At 48.8% G+C, this 15,465-nt stretch overlaps 1 protein-coding gene and 1 non-coding gene across 13 annotated transcripts in view; one reads left to right on the top strand and one right to left on the bottom strand.

Moving 5' to 3' along the window:
* The window catches only part of RBFOX3 (RNA binding fox-1 homolog 3), a 433,745-nt gene that overhangs the window by 146,906 nt on the left and 271,374 nt on the right, over window positions 1-15,465 (top strand). For 11 of the 12 annotated variants that reach the window (XM_050920014.1, XM_050920020.1, XM_050920021.1 and 8 more), the window contains exon 3: window positions 3,819-3,858. The exons of the other annotated variant lie outside the window; for it this stretch is intronic. The gene's annotated coding sequence lies outside the window, so the exon portion shown is untranslated. The remainder of the gene's footprint in view (window positions 1-3,818; window positions 3,859-15,465) is intronic. 12 annotated transcript variants of the gene reach the window in all.
* Window positions 9,569-9,641, bottom strand: TRNAK-UUU (transfer RNA lysine (anticodon UUU)). The gene has a single exon. It is a non-coding gene; the product is annotated as a tRNA-Lys (tRNA).

Genomic DNA, 15,465 nt, shown 5'->3' on the forward strand with positions numbered 1-15,465 from the left:
GATGTCAATATCAGCTGTGCTGCCCTACCTAGGCTCTGTGGGGCTGAATGAGAGAGCCTGGGAATCCTCAGCTAGGACCTGCCTGGGCTTTGAGGATATATCTAAGCCCAGGGTTAGTGGGACTCGAGTGAGTTAACCCGAGTCAGGGAGCCCTGGGCTTGAGCATCTACACTGTATTTTAATTCTAGGTTAATCATTTCAGACTTGTGCTTGAACCTAGGGCTCTGGTGTCCACGCTGCAGTGCGCAGGAGGCTCTCTGACTGTGTACTTGCAGATTGGTGATCAGAACAGATGGGTTAGCGCAGACCTGAGCTGCTGCCATTTGCAAAGTGGGGGTCACTTCTGTTTTCTATAGAGTGGATTGCAGATTGTTGGGATGGAGAGGACTAAGGAAGTTGTCCCATGGAATTGTGGGATACTTCTAGCTGACTCCCGAGACCCAAGTCAAGCAGGGTTGCATCTACACTGCAAAGCAATAGGACTTGGACCCTGGTTCCCAGCTTAACTCGAGCTCAGACCCCCCAGCCCTGCAGGGTCCTGGAACCCTGGGTCCGAGCCCTGGGTTAGCGCAATTGAAGTGTAGGCGAAATGAGGGGTAGACTTGAGCCTGGGCTCAGGCACAGGCTTACGTTGCAGTGTAGACATAGGCCTGATCTACACTACAGACCTATATCAGTGTAATCACATTGCTTAGGGGTGTGAAAAATCCACAGTTCTGAGCAACACAGACTGACCTTACCACCCTGCCGATGGGAGAGCTCTATCCCAACAGGCATAGAGTGTCTTCATTGAAGTGCTACAGTGGTGCAACTGCGCTGCTGCAGCACTGTATGTGTAAATAAGCTATTTCTGTGTGCATTGCAGTGCTGGTGAAAGGGGCTGGAGCGGGCCAGCCCAGGAAACTGGAGTCCTCTAGTTATCCCCAGAACAGGCAGACAGTTTCACCAGCAGCGCTTCCTGACAGTGTGCTTCAGGCCTGCCCTGGAGGGCACAGTCTTCAGGCTCTCAGTTCTTGGCACCTCTGCTCAGATTGCCAGCAGGGGAGGGGAGGAGGGCAATTAGAGCTGATGGGAATGGTGAGTTTGCATTGCGAACATCTAGGGTGGCCGGATAGCGAGTGTGTAAAATCGGGACGGGGTAGAGGATAATAGGCATCTATATAAGAAAAAGCCCCAAATATTGGGACTGTCTCGATAAAATCAGGACATCTGGTCACCCTACGAACATCTGTCCACTTGGACAATAACAATCTGTCACCCACTAGCCTCTCTTAGTCCTGTGACTACAGTGGTGTTAACGGGTCACTTCACTTCGCTTGGGCTCTTGGAATATGCGCTCATTACTTATGCTAAACTGTTTGTTCATCTTGCGTTTAGCTGTGACAGTCTAAGTACATTTCCCAGACCTGAGGCAGAGCTCTGTGTCAGCTCAAAAGTGGTCTCTGTCACCAACAGGAGTGGGTCCAGTAAAAGATGTGACCTCCCCCACCTTGTCTCTCTAATATCCTGGGACCCATACAGCAATGCTGCATACAACCCTAGGCACTGGACATTGTTCCTGTTAGGCCAGCGAGTAGCCCTGAGATGGGAATAGCTGGGGCTCACTGCTGTTCAAGGTTGGCCTAATACTCCCTGTATGAGGGCAGAAGCCCAGCCCTGACAGCTTGGTCTCTGCTCCAGAGGTGTACCTGCCTTGGAGCCCTCACCCTAGTCCTGTGAGGAGCTACCTGATTTCCTGTCTTCACCTTGGGGTGCCAGGGGGTCCCCAGGCCAGAGTACACATAGGGTATAGAAAGCAGCCTCTCTGCTTCCCTCTTTCTGGTGCTGCTGCTGCAGCAGCTCTGTGCTCCTGCCTGCTGTTTGGGGCTGGAAGTCAGCAACCCCATTGTGCATCTTTTCTAACTTCATCTGGGTAATATTTTAATAAATCATTGTGGACAGTGCTGGGCCATACATCACTCACTAGGCCCCCGAAGGCTTTCAGGTCGGTGATGGATACATTGCAAGCGTGGGGGTTGGCTGAAATTGAATCCGTCCAGCCAATCTCCCTCTCCCATCCTAGGGAGACTGATGGGAAGCTGGTGAGAGATCTCTACCTGATATTTGACAGCATAGTCATCTCTGGGACGACAGGGCCTAATGAAACTAGATTACATGGTTTTACTTTGACAGATCATTTTGAAAAATGTGGCGATTTCATTCTGTTTCTCTTATTTATCATTATTGTGGCGCTGCCTGTGTGGACGATGAAGCAGGGAGCAGTAATTCTGTACAGCTCAACTGAATCTCAATTTGCAGCAGTGTCAGGTGGATGGGAAGTGAGAGTGTCTCTGAGGCCCAGGGATGGGCCCTAGGGTGTCCCTCTCCTCCCTGCTCACCACAGGACAAGGTGAAGGAGTTCTCTGGCTCCTCCTCCTCAAGGAGGGCTTGTGACATTTGGCTTTGAAATCCCACTGCTGCACAATGTGAAAGCTGCTGTGTACTCAAGAGGGGCATCATTGAAGAAAGACAGCCAGGTCTGGTGCGCTAAGCCCTGGGCTAGGGGCCGGGCCAGGACTCTCTTGGGTTCTTTCTCCAGCTCATTGTTTGCCCTTTGGTGCAAGTCACACCCCTGTTTTGTTCCTGTTTCCCCTTTTATAAAATGAGGGTAAAACCTTCCTGGGGAGAATGAAGAATAGTTAGTGTTTGTATTGTGTTTGGAGATGTCAAGCACCATGTACATGGTACTTGGGTCTGTCCCCATAATGCTTCCCTCTGCCCAGTACAGGAAGAAGACTGTGTCCCCCACAGCTTGCTCCAAGGGCTTCCTTTGCCCCACACTAGACAGAAGCATATATGGCACCTCCTGTTAACAGTGGATTCACACGACTCTCCATCCTTCTCCACTTAGATTTAATACTGGCCAAAGGCATCGCTCCCCCTCATCCTCTTGCCCCCATCCCTTTGCAGGTCTCAATCCTGCATTGTCTCTGCTTCATGCATGTGATTTAATAAATGACTGCAGCCTCACCTTTGCCCTTGAGCATGTGTGCATGGAGCCATCCCGCTTCCTGAGTTGTCAAGCCAGGCCGGGTCCTGCCAGGGTCCCTCCCCCCTTGTTCATCACTGCCAGAATCGTCTTCACAGACACTGCTGAGCGCAACAGTTGCCACCAAAAAGTTGACGTTTTCATTTTTCGTTTTCCTGCAACAGATTGTTCCCCCCGTTGATGATTTAGAGTTGAAAGTCTCTGGTCTGACACTGAGAAGAGAGTTCCCAAGATAAAATAATCTCCACCAGCAGATGAAGTGACAGAAGCCCCCATTAACAGGAGCATATGCCTGAACATACACAGACAGACAGACAGACAGAGTGGGGAGAGTGTGAGAATGCAGTAGCCCACAGAAAGAGGAGAGAGTGAGGGGGGGAAATGAAATCACTGGTAATTAGTCTGCTGCCCTGCGAATTTACAGCATTAGTGGAATTGGGATGTGCTGCTTCCTCCTGAGCCTGGGCAGGGCTGTCCCCCGACGCAGGCTACCATAATTGCCCATATTTAACGGAGGGCTTGTACAATCTATTTGTCTAGCAGAATGTGAATTGCATTTCTGTGAATTAAATAAGGCTGCAGTGTTAGCTGGGCTGTGGCCCTCCTCTGATTGAGAGTATAGAAAGTTGGTTCTGTCTCTCCCCACCTTTCCTTGCCAGGCACACCCACAACTGAGGGATGCTGCTTGCTTTCCCCCTCTTCTTTGGAGGTGAGGGAGGACTTGTGGGATGTCGGTGCCTCCCAGCATTCCCAGCACAAACCTTTCCCCTCTCTCTTTTTCCAATGGCAGGCTGATCGGAGTGGATTTGCTGTCTGGATCCAGACAAACTGTAAGTATTGCCGCTGGCCTGCTGCCTTTTGCATTTCTGTCTTACCCCTCATCCCAAGGCCAGAGTCTGTTCTTGGATGATTTAATTCCATGAGGACGTTAACAAAAACTCTCTCTCTGCATTCACTTGGTTTGCAAGAGAATTATCAAATGGAACTGGGGTCTGTGCTAGTATGGTGGGGCTTGTATTAAATTGCTTGCCTTCAATGTCAGAGGGTGTGAGAGAGAACAAAGTGTGGCCTGCCTGCCAGCAGCATCACCAAGAGCACATAGCCTCACATTGTTCTTTAGCGAATGCCTGGTTTGCAGTCCAGGAGCAGCGGGGGTCCTATGAGCATGCAGCCTTGTTGGAGACCAGAGGGAATTTAGCTGGGTGCCTTTAAGGACTGAGCTGGGGAGGCAGAGGCTGCATATTTTGTCTCTGATGAACTCTTCAGTTACACAGTAGTGCAAGTGCCACACAGGTGCTCTCAGGCAGTGTTAGTGGGAAGTATCTCCAGGGGGGACTCCCCCCACACATCTCCTGCCCGGCTGTTTGATGATTCTGAAAAGCTGAAACACACCAGAGATTCTTTCTGTATTAAAAAGCCCTGACAAACCCCTCGGTCTCTGTTGTTGTTTGGCTGCCAAGCTCCTGTATAGATGAATTCCCAACATACTTTGCAGTAGTTTGGGGGTATTGCCCTTTTATTTCTACTTTATTTGGACAAGTTGCTTCTCCTCGTATCTGCTCACAGCAACAATGCCTGATCTGTTATTTGAGCAAGCAGAGGAGAGAGGAAGTCCTGCTGATGCCACAACTGCATCAGTTCTAGGGGATGGAGGACTTCTGTTCCCTTGCTCCCCATTCAATCATCAACAAGGTGTGGTGTTTTGGGAGCTTGCCTCTAGGAAACTGACACTGCCAGAGCAATTGGGGCAAGGAGGCTCCCTACTGGTGCCTCTGGCTCCTGCTCCTAACTCCTTGGTCCTGGGTGCTAAGAACAAATCATGTGTCTGGCTTTGCTGTAGCTACTGTTGAAATATTTTCATAGCCAATATTTTAAGCATAAAGGATTCAGAGCCTCCATCCACCAAGAGAATGACATCTCTCCAGCCTTGGTGACTAAGTCCCAAACACATGCCCAGAGTGCAGCGAAGAGTCCTGTGGCACTTTATGGACTAACATGTTTTGGAGCATGAGCTTTCGTGGGTGAATACCCACTTCGTCAGATACATGTAGTGGAAATTTCCAGAGCCCAGAGTGGGCTCCTTTTTCATATCCACTCAGGCCAGTAGGTTTTGACTTGGTGTCCTTGGCTGTTAAAATGCTTCCCCTGGCAGCCCATTGAGTTCTCAGGGTGAATATGATTAACGTCCATGATAAGAATATGCAAGTAAGAGTAGAGAAGTTGCATGACTTCGGTATATGGCATTAGTGAGACGATTACTGGATGCTGTGTCCACACTTCAAAAAGGATGCTGACAAATCGGAAAGGGGCCAGAAAAGAGCTACAAACATTATTTGAGGTCTGAAAAACCTGCCTCATTGGGAGTTTAGTTTATCCAAGAGAAGGCTAAGAAGTGACTTGATGATGGTTTAAAAGTATAACTACATGGGGAAGAGATTTCTAATAGTAGATGGTTCTTTAATTTAGTGGAAAAAGGCTTAATGAGATCCAATGGGTGGAAACTGGAGCTATTCAAATTCAGACAACAAATATGGTGATTGTTTATACTAGTGGGGGTAATTATAGCCATTGGAACAAATTACCTAGGGACACGGTGAATTCTCCAACACTTGAAGCCTATATGTCAACACTGATATCTGTCCAAATGATACACTGTGACTCAAACAGGAATTCTGGGCCTGATGCAGAGATTATTGGGGAGGTTCTCTGGCCTGTGTTCCCCAAGAGCTCAGACTATGGTCCCTTTGGGCCTTATCAGCTCTGAATAATATTTCTACAGCATTTGTACTTGGGGCCAAAGTTAAGAGTCAGCCCATGACAGAGGAGACTGACCTCTGAACAGCCATTAGTGAAAGTAAAGGGGTTCCATCTTTCTATTGGGATGCATGGGGATTTGCCCAGGAAAGGAGGTGGGTATCATGAGTTAGTGCATTACTTGACCCGAGAGAGACAACAGGAGGTAATGAAATCATGCCTATGACTCTTGTGAGAATCTTGCTTTACAACAGCGGCTCCCAAACGTTTAGTTCATGTACCACCTTCTTAAGCAAATTATGAAGTGAAGGATTGGCTCGTCAAGCTCACGTACTGCCAGTGGTGTACACAGCCTCATTTGGACCTCCTGCTCTGGAAGGCACCAGAGCACTCCCTCCCTTCTCTAAAGCTGGAGCTCTGGCTTGTAGAGGGCTTTGAGATTTGTGCATCTCTTTAGCTTTGTAACTTGTTCTGTCATTCTGCTCATGCAAACAACTGTTTAGTGATCCTGTGCGAGATCTCTTCATACTCTCAATCCAATGCCTCCTGGACAAGTGCCACCTTGCACAACCCACCTGCAGATTCAGCAGAGCTTAGGGACTGAATGGACTCTGGAGATTGAACTCTCCGCTTACCCCTACAGGTGGGCAGAGGGGAAGCACATTGGCAGGGCAGCATATAGGAAGCGTGCCCTGCTGTGGCCTTTGCTCTGTCCTGGGGATAAAGAGTGTTGGTTACCAATGTTTGTCCATCTGGCACTCTTTGTCAGCATGAAATTCACTTAAATTGAAAATAAAAGCCTGGTAAATAATTTTCCACGGGGTAACAGAGTAGGCTTCATGATCTCACTCTTCCTTCACCCTTGCATGGAGCCTTGCATTTCCATTTGCTAGCAGGCATGCTGCACTGCGGGGTGTGTACTAGTCGCTTCCTGAATTCCTGGCTGTGCTGATGCTGGGCAACAGCAGTTCAGTGTGCTCCAGTCCTTTGGCATCATTCCTGATTGGGAGAATTTCCTGTACTGAGGCTTGCTGAGTGCAGACAATGATTGGTTCAGTGTTTCCTGCAGGCTTTGGAACAGGTCTGTGGGCTAGCCTGAGTTCTGCATAGAAAGGAGTGTGATAGGAAAGTGGAGGATTGCTGCAAACACTCACTCTGGTTTGTAGGGTTAAGGCTGAGAATCCCAATCCTCAGAAGAAAGCTCCAGGACAGGACCATTAAAATAGGATTTCATTGCTCCTCCATAAGACAGGAGGATAGCAGCACCATTCCCATTGGGGAAACCTGTCCCCCATCTCTCTGTGCTCGATCCTTGCCCTGTGGGTAGTTTAGTGCTGGGGGCACTGGGTGGGTGGCTGTGAAGCCATGAGCAACAGTGGTGGTGTTTCTTCTTATATGAGCACCCAGATATGTTGGATGCCTCATAAACCAAGGGATGCAGGGTCTCTGGCCTGAAGAGCATACACACTAAATATCAGAAGGGTAGCCGTGTTAGTGTGGATCTGTAAAAGGAGCAAAGAGCCCTGTGGCACCTTACAGACTAACAGACGTATTGGAGCATGAGCTTTTGTGAGTGAATACCCACTTCATCGGATGCATGCTCCAATACGTCTGTTAGTCTGTAAGGTGCCACAGGACTCTTTGCTGCTTACACACTACATGTCACTGGACCTAGTGAGTAAGGGGTCATAACAGACAAACGAGGGTGGAGAGGAAGAGGGCAGGCAAGAGTGACAATAAATCAATCATGCACATACTCCTCAGGGTTGAAGAGGGACTTATGTGGTGCATGGACCTTGTGCTGATCTCTTTGCAGAAGGGGGTTTCACCTGTGTCATAGTTCCTGTGCCTCCGTTTGATTTTGTTCTTGAGCAAACTTTGTTGAGGAGCAGGTGGTGGAGAAAAGGGAAGCTAAAAGGAAGCATGGAATGAGAAGGGTTCATTGCAGAGAGATTTTACCCTGTGGCATAAACACTGCAGAATGTGGGCTTGCCTTCATTGGCATATTGAAATATATCCTAAAGGGGCTTCGTTTGGAAAGTCCTGAGTTTTAATCCATCTGCCTATAGAAGGGAGGAAATTATTCATAATTGAAAAGTAATAATAATGTGGAATGAAGGAACCCAGCTGTATAAAATGCAGCACAAAGGGGGGAGTGTGGGGAATCTATTTTTAATGATTTCCACAGCAACAGAGACTTTGTTTACAGTGATTTGCCCTGCTCTGAGAGGCTGTTCCCAATTTACATTTACCAGAAGGGTTCCTCTTTGTCACCAGAGGGTACTCTGGACTCTTGGGAATGGTGCCCCATTGTCCTTGGATTGGGTTGCTGAAATGATGGCTGGTGCTCATGAAACAGAGTGACTAAAAGCACCGCCTCAAGCCAGGTAGGTGTCTGCTATGCAGTCTGCCCCAGGATAGCTCTGGCAGGGTATCTCGGTCCTGACTTCTGACACCCTTTGGCATCTTCCTGTTCTGGACTGACACAACTCTGCCAATGGCATTGTGCTTGTGTGATGTGGAGAAATACCAATTTCTACGGGCTAGCCTAAGACTTGCAAATTTATCACCATCTTCAGGATTTGAACCCAGGGCCCCAATGGCTGGCATGCGAACCTCATGAGACACTGTGAACCTGTTTGTGTACACCCTTTCACCTTCCATTTGCAAAGCAAATGTCAGTTGGATTCACTTGCCAAGAGCATCAAAAGCAAATGCCTTGGTTGCACAGCTGGAGTAGCAGGTATTTGCACCTATGAGAAAGGAGCTGGGTAGCTGCTGAAATTCCCTGAAGAACATTTACAGCTGGACTTCGGGGCCTAGCATCTCAGGCTGGGTAGAGTGAGGCTGCCTGTTGTGAGTTGCTAGAGAATAGCTGTCAACATCTGCATTGCACATAGTAATGTGGGCAGTGTCCCTGGCATCTTCTCTGTATTTTATTCCCATGCAAGAAAGTTGTCCATGAGTGTTTTTAAGAAAGGCGGCTAGGTCAAGAATCATGCTTTGCTGGGCACTGACTGAGTTTTCCCTGTGTAACTGTGAACGCTTGGGGACTCTTCCTGGTCCCTGTGCTGGGAAGCAGGGAAGTTTGTTACATGCTTCTACAAGCCTCCTCCTTGCTGCCCATTGTGCTCCTCACTGGTAGGAGTGCATTCTGGCATTGCTTTTCAGCACTCCCTCTGTGTGGAAACTTCCCCATACGCTGTGCCCTGGATGTTGAATGAGATGTTTTTCTAAGGAGAGGAAGAGAAGCTGGTTGATTGTTTGACAAAACCTGACCCCAAGCCCACGCCTAGATCTATGGCTGGACTGGTAATTCCTGTTGGTTGTTTAGAATCTTATACTGCAGAGAGAAGCCATATGTTAACTTGGTTTGTAAAGTGTAGAGTAGAGAAGACTCTGATATCACAGCACTCTTTAATCTGCAGGAAAAGGCCTAACAAGATCCAGTGGCTGGAAGTTGCAATGAGACTAATTGAAATGGGAGCTAAGGTGCAGATTTTTAGCACTGAGGGAAATTAACCATTAGAACAGTTTACCTAAGGCAGATTATCCATCTGATGGGTGCTTTAGGTCAGGACTGGTTGGCTTCCTAAAAGAGATGATGTAGCTCCACCACAAGTTGTTTGGATTGCTGCTTTAATCACTAGGTTCTCTGGTTGGGGATCCCTGGCCTGGGGTATGCAAGAGGTTAGATCCGATAGTCATAATGATCCCTTCTTGCCTTGGAAATCTATGAAATGATTCTGTTACAAGGACAGTTTAAGATCTTGGTGAGTAGTTTATCACCGGACCAGGGACTTGAACCCTGGACCCTCAGATTAAAAGTCTGTTGCTCTACCAACTGAGCTACCCAGGTGCACTAGGCAGGGATCTTTCTCCCCTGGGCACCAGCCTCATTACTCTTGTTTTACTTTTTTCCCTCTTTCTCTCTGGAATTTCACCGAGGGGCAGATTTAACCTTTTCTGTGTGCCCTAGGGTTGCCAGGCATCCAGTTTTTTACCAGAACGCCTCGTCGAAAAGGGATCCTGGGAGCTCCAGTCAGCACTGCTGACCGGGCCGATAAAAGTCCAGTTGGCGGTGCAGCAAGTGCCCAGGGCTAAGGCACGCTCCCTGCCTGCCCTAGCTCTGCGCAGCTCCTGGAAGTTGCCGCCAGGTCCTTGCGGCCCATAGGCTCATGGGCAGCCAGGGTGGCTCCACGCGTTGCCCCCTGCTCCAGTGCCAGCTCCACAGCTCCCATTAGCCAAGAACTGCAACCAATGGGATCTGTGGGGCATGGACACGAGGGCGGTGCATGGAGCTTGCCGGGTCGCTCATGCACCTAAGGTCTGCATTGAAGGGACCTGGCAGCCGTTTCCTAGGAGCTTCAGTAAGCGCTGCCGGGACCTCGCACCCCAATCTCCTGCCCCAACCAGGAGTCCTCTCCCGCACCCAAACTCCTTCCTGGAGGCTGCTCTCCCACCAACACCCTGCCCCGGCCCTGAGCCCCCTCCTGCACCTCAAACCCCTCACCCTCCGCCCCAACCCCCTGCCCCAGCCTGGAGCCCTCTCCTGAATCCCAACCCCCTCATCCTCAAACTCCACACCCCCAGCCGGAGCCCTCACCCCCTCCCACACCCCTGCTTCAGCCAGTGAAAATGAATGAGAGCGATCGATGGATGGGGATGGAGCAGGGGCGGGGCCTATGGGAAGGGACAGGGCCTTGGGGCGGGGCAATGGTGTTCAGTTTCGTGCAATTAGGAAGTTGGCAACCCTAGTGTTCCCTCATGTATTTCTGCCCTGCGTGCCTCTGGCATATGTTCAGCTGGATTCTTCTTGTATGTAGCAGGTTTCTCATTGTCTCCATGTATATATGGGCTAGCACCAGTTGTCCTGCTTATATAGCAGATGGCCAAGGTACTTGGGAACCCTGCCTGTCAGGGACAGTGTTCCACTAATCTCTGAGGCTCAGCCTTGTTGCTTTAGTGGGTTTCATTCTAATTATAGGCTTGGTTTCTTGTTGACTGCGCAGGATGTGTGAGCTTGAGCAATGAGCCCAGTTTTCAGGTGAGTCAGAACTTGAGTTTAAGCCACACAGCAGGATAAAACCCAGATATTTCCCATCTCCTCTTTCAGAGTAAATTGGCTGCAAGATGAAGGGTCTTGGCCCCTTGTGAAAGAAGGGCATCCTGTGGACTGCAGGGCAAGGATCTGACTGTCCTGTGATCAGGTTATTTTGTGAATCTATAAAAGAATGTTTTTTATCACCTGCTCAGCTAATTTTCTGCGGTTTGTAATGGCTTTGAGAAGCAGGTAATTGCATTACATGTGTAGGCATTAAAGGGAATTGAGGGGAACTGTTCGTTAATTAGCACTATTTGGTTGGAACTAGAAACATATTAACTTGTACATAATTCCAAACTCCTAGGGATGAAGAGGGGATTTAATGATGGGAGAAACAGAAAAACAAGAAGCCATCCAGGCTCTTTCTCCCCGCATTGCTGCAACGTCCAAATTGGAGAGGGAAGGGGTGAGAGGCAGAGGAACAAGTACACAGGTGCAGTTCAGAAATTGGGGAAGGGAAGGCTGGGAGGGTAAGTGTGTTGGCATCTGGGGCATGGCAGGAGAACTCTGGGTGGGTGCTCGTTGCTAGGATGGCAGCCCAGGCTATTACACGCTAGTGGCAGCAGGAAGAGAGTGGGACTAAATATCTACAAATGGTTTTTGGGTCTGCCGGGGGCAGGTATAAATGTCTAGCTCATTTGGTAGAACTGTTCCTGGGTAGAGGAAAGACCATTCAGAATTGTGAGGGGACCCCATTTAACCTCCTGCAGCTGATTTCCCCACATTTTTAATTTTGCATCTTCTGGGCTTGGAAGCAGCTGTCTGACCAGTAACTAGTCACCTTTTCCCATTGCCACAGTGATAGGTATGTGTGGCCGAGAATAGCTGTGGCCTTGCCTGACTTTTTTCATGCAACTCTCTGTGAATGTAGAGGGCTGAATATTCTCTCTGGCTTTAAGGTCTGCTAAGCAATAGCACAGGTCAGCCAGGGATGTGCTAGCGCAAGAGCTTGTCAGAGTGATGGACAGCAAGTGCCTCCAAGCTGCTTATGCACCACAGAACTGCATTTGCCAGCCTGAGCAGGATGCTGCAGAGACTTTAATCAGCATCCCAAGCCCCGGGTACTCTCTCTGTGCCTCTGAGAAAGAACCAGGATTTTCCCTAATCCAGGACCACAAATGCTGAGAAAAGTGTTTTCCCCAGAACTGCCCTAGAGTTGAATCCCTGTGGCCAAATGAACCAGGCTCAACATTTGTAGCCATGTAATTATAAGAGTGTCACCCCAGTGGCACCATAGGCAGGGCCGTCCTTAGCCATAGGCAGAACAGACAGCCGCCTAGGGCACCACTAGGTCTGAGGGCACCGCTCTGCTGGGACCCAGCAGTGGAGCATGTAAGAGCAGGGCTGCTGGGTCCTAGAAAGAGATGAATACAGCACAGTCTGAGGGAGGGGTTTGGCTGCTGGGGTCTCTGGGAAGGGGTGGGGGAAGGAACTCACCTGTAGGGTGACCAGATGTCCCGATTTTATAGGGACAGTCCCAATTTTGGGGTCTCTTTCTTATATAGGCTCCTATTTCCCCCCACCCCCAGTCCTGATTTTTCACATTTGCTGTCTGGTCACCCTAGGTGGGGGTAATTGGTACCTATATAATACAAAGCCCCAAATATTGGGACTGGCCCTATAAAATCAGGACATCTGGATCTGGTCACCCTAGCTGGGGAGCGCATCTCTCCCCCGGGCTGGCAGCGATCCATCTCATCCGGGGGAAGCTGCACAGGGCAGGATGAGCTGCTGTGGCTCCATGGGTGCCCCGTCCCTGAGATCAGATGCTGTGCTAACTTCACCATGGTCTGTTGGGCTGGCGGTGGTGTCCATTGGCTTGTGATCGGACCTGAGGTTTGCTGCTGCTGTTGCTACTCTGCACCCCAAGAGCTGGATTTTGGGATCCTGCAGTTTTCCACCTATCTCTTCCTCTACTGCAGCTGTTGGACCAGCACGCTGAGGGGTGAGCCAAGCATGAAAGCAGTACTGTGTTGCCATTTAGATTGTCATTTAACAAATTTGTTTGCCAAAAATGCTTGCTAACAATCCTGAATTCAATTTCAATATTTTTTTTTAAAAAATCAATATCTTAGCCAAAAACAGAAAATTAAGTTGTTGACAATTATTTGTGACAAGTTTGGTATGGGGAAGGGAGTGGGCCAGTTTTCATCAGAGAAACAAAAAATGTTGACTGACTTTCCTATAGCCCTGTTACTGCCAAATAGAGCCCTCCAACAACTGTAATATGCTCATCTCTTTACTAATGTATAGAGCAGGGGTCGGCAACCTATGGCACATGTGCCAAAGGTGGCACGCGAGCTGATTTTTGATGGCATGCAGCGGTGGGCTGAGTGGCTCAGCCTGCCACTGCTCTGGGGTTCCAGCTGCTGCCCCATTGCCACCCGGGGTCCTGGCCACCGGCCCCACTCAGTACCCACTGCTGGCCTGGGGTCCCCCAAGGAATCCCAGGCTGGCAGCGGACTGAGCAGGCCGGCGGCTGATACCCTGGGTGAGCCACTCAACCTGCTGTCAGCCTGGGGTTCCATTCACTCAGCTGGTAGGTGGGCTGAGCAGGACTAAATTCAACGAAATAGGAAAACAAGAGCAACTAATGACAAAGTGCAAGAACCTAGAGCAGTGGTCCCCAACCTTTTTCGTCTGGTGGGTGCCAGACAAAGGATTGTGGGGGTGGACGAGCATCCGCAGAAATGCCGCCGAAATTCAGTGGCATTTCAGCGGCGACGTCTCTGGATGATGCTGCTTATCGGCGGCACGCGGTGTCATCCAGAGGCATTGCTGCCAAAATGCTGCCGAATTTTGGCAGATGCCCGGCCAGTATGCAGGTGCACTGAGAGTGTATGCAGGCACCGCGTTGGGATCCCTGATCTAGAGAGCCTCCTGAAGCATGGCGATCGTTTTGATTTAAATGGACTTGAACTGTATGAAGAATTGAGTACACTGTCATCAATGTTGCCACATGCAAAATCGATGATGGACATTGTACAGTTTACTCATACCAGCAAACTTGTTGACATATATCCTAATGTGTACATTGCCACTCGTATTCTGCTGACAATTCCTGTAACAGTAGCATCGGGAGAATGGATTTTCTCAAAACTAAAGCTCATTAAAAACTATCTCTGCTCTACAAGGAGTCAGGAACACTTGATTGGTCTTGCTATTCTTTCAATCAAACAAGACATCACTTTGTCTTTGTCGTACGATGACATTATTACTGATTTTGCAGCCAAAAAAGCCAGAAAGATTGCTTTTAATTAAAAACAAATCCTTGTTTCAATACCTCTTCAAAGAAATTTCCAATAAAATGTTGACAAATTAAAAAATTATATTATTTGCATCATTCTGTCAAATTATAATTTTTTTTATAGTGCTGCTACTTTAGTGCTAGTCCATCAGCATTACAGTGGCTTTAACTACGTTAAACTGGTGTTAATAACATGCATGTGGCAAATTTTCCAATAGTGTAAGCTTATGTTTGTGTTGCTAAGAGCAAGACGGGCACAGGGGCACCAGTTTAATAATCCCGCTTAGGGCACCATAAATCCTAAGGAAGGCCTTGACCATAGGCATTAGCTGAAACATAACTGCCTCCTGTCTCTAGGAGCAATGCCTCTCCCCTGATGGTGTAGTTATGGAGCAGGGGTAGCTGCTGTCTGGTGAAAGTTGGAGCCAGTTTCCCATTATAGGTCTGGGTTTTTTTAACACCCCCCCCCCCGCCATCACCCCCCTTCCTGCCACCAAAAGAAACAGATAACTGATCTCCTTGAAATTCTGCATTTCCTGCCAGGGAAGTTTTTTTCTGGGAGTTTGTTAAAAATAAAGCAAGGGGGTGTAAAGTGCCGCTGCTCTAAACGTTTCTCTGAAAGCTGTCGTGGAAAGATTTTCACATTCTGTTTGACTCATGAAATCTGTGAACTGTTCCTCCATCAGTGACTTGCCAACAATGGAGTCACAGAAGTTTATTTACGCAGACAACATCTGTTATGATATCCAGTCCTAGACCTTTCGTGAGCTTGATGCCACCATAAACCGGGACATGGTAAAGTTAGCTGACTACTGTAAGACTTGGCGTCTCCAGCCAAGTATCATAAAAACAGTGTCCAGTTTGTTCCATCTTCACCATGCCAGCGCAACCTGAGAACTGAATGTTTATCTGAATGGTCAGAAGGTGAAGCATTAAATAGAACCGGTTTATCTAAGTGTGACCTTAGACCGCACATCCAGTTACCACGCCTACCTGAAGATAACAGCAGCTAAAGTTAAGACACACAACAATTTTCTTAGCAACCAGGCAAGTTTGTCATGCAGTGCTCATGCTCCAACTTTGCGACGTCCGCTCTTGCCACCTCATATTGGATGATGGAGCACACGCACCAGTTTGGAGCTGATCGTCACACACCAGACTGGTGGATACACAGTTATGTGCTGCCCTCTGCATCATCTCTGGCACCCTGCATCCGACACCACTCCCATGGCTCCCAGTTCTGAGCAATATTGCTCCTCCTCATATCAGATGAGAGGTTGCCACTGGCAAGTTACTGGAGAAAGTACGTGCCAACTCAAGCCTGCCGCTGCA

Source organism: Gopherus flavomarginatus, chromosome 12, assembly GCF_025201925.1.
Source record: "Gopherus flavomarginatus isolate rGopFla2 chromosome 12, rGopFla2.mat.asm, whole genome shotgun sequence".
Taxonomy (NCBI): domain Eukaryota; kingdom Metazoa; phylum Chordata; order Testudines; family Testudinidae; genus Gopherus; species Gopherus flavomarginatus.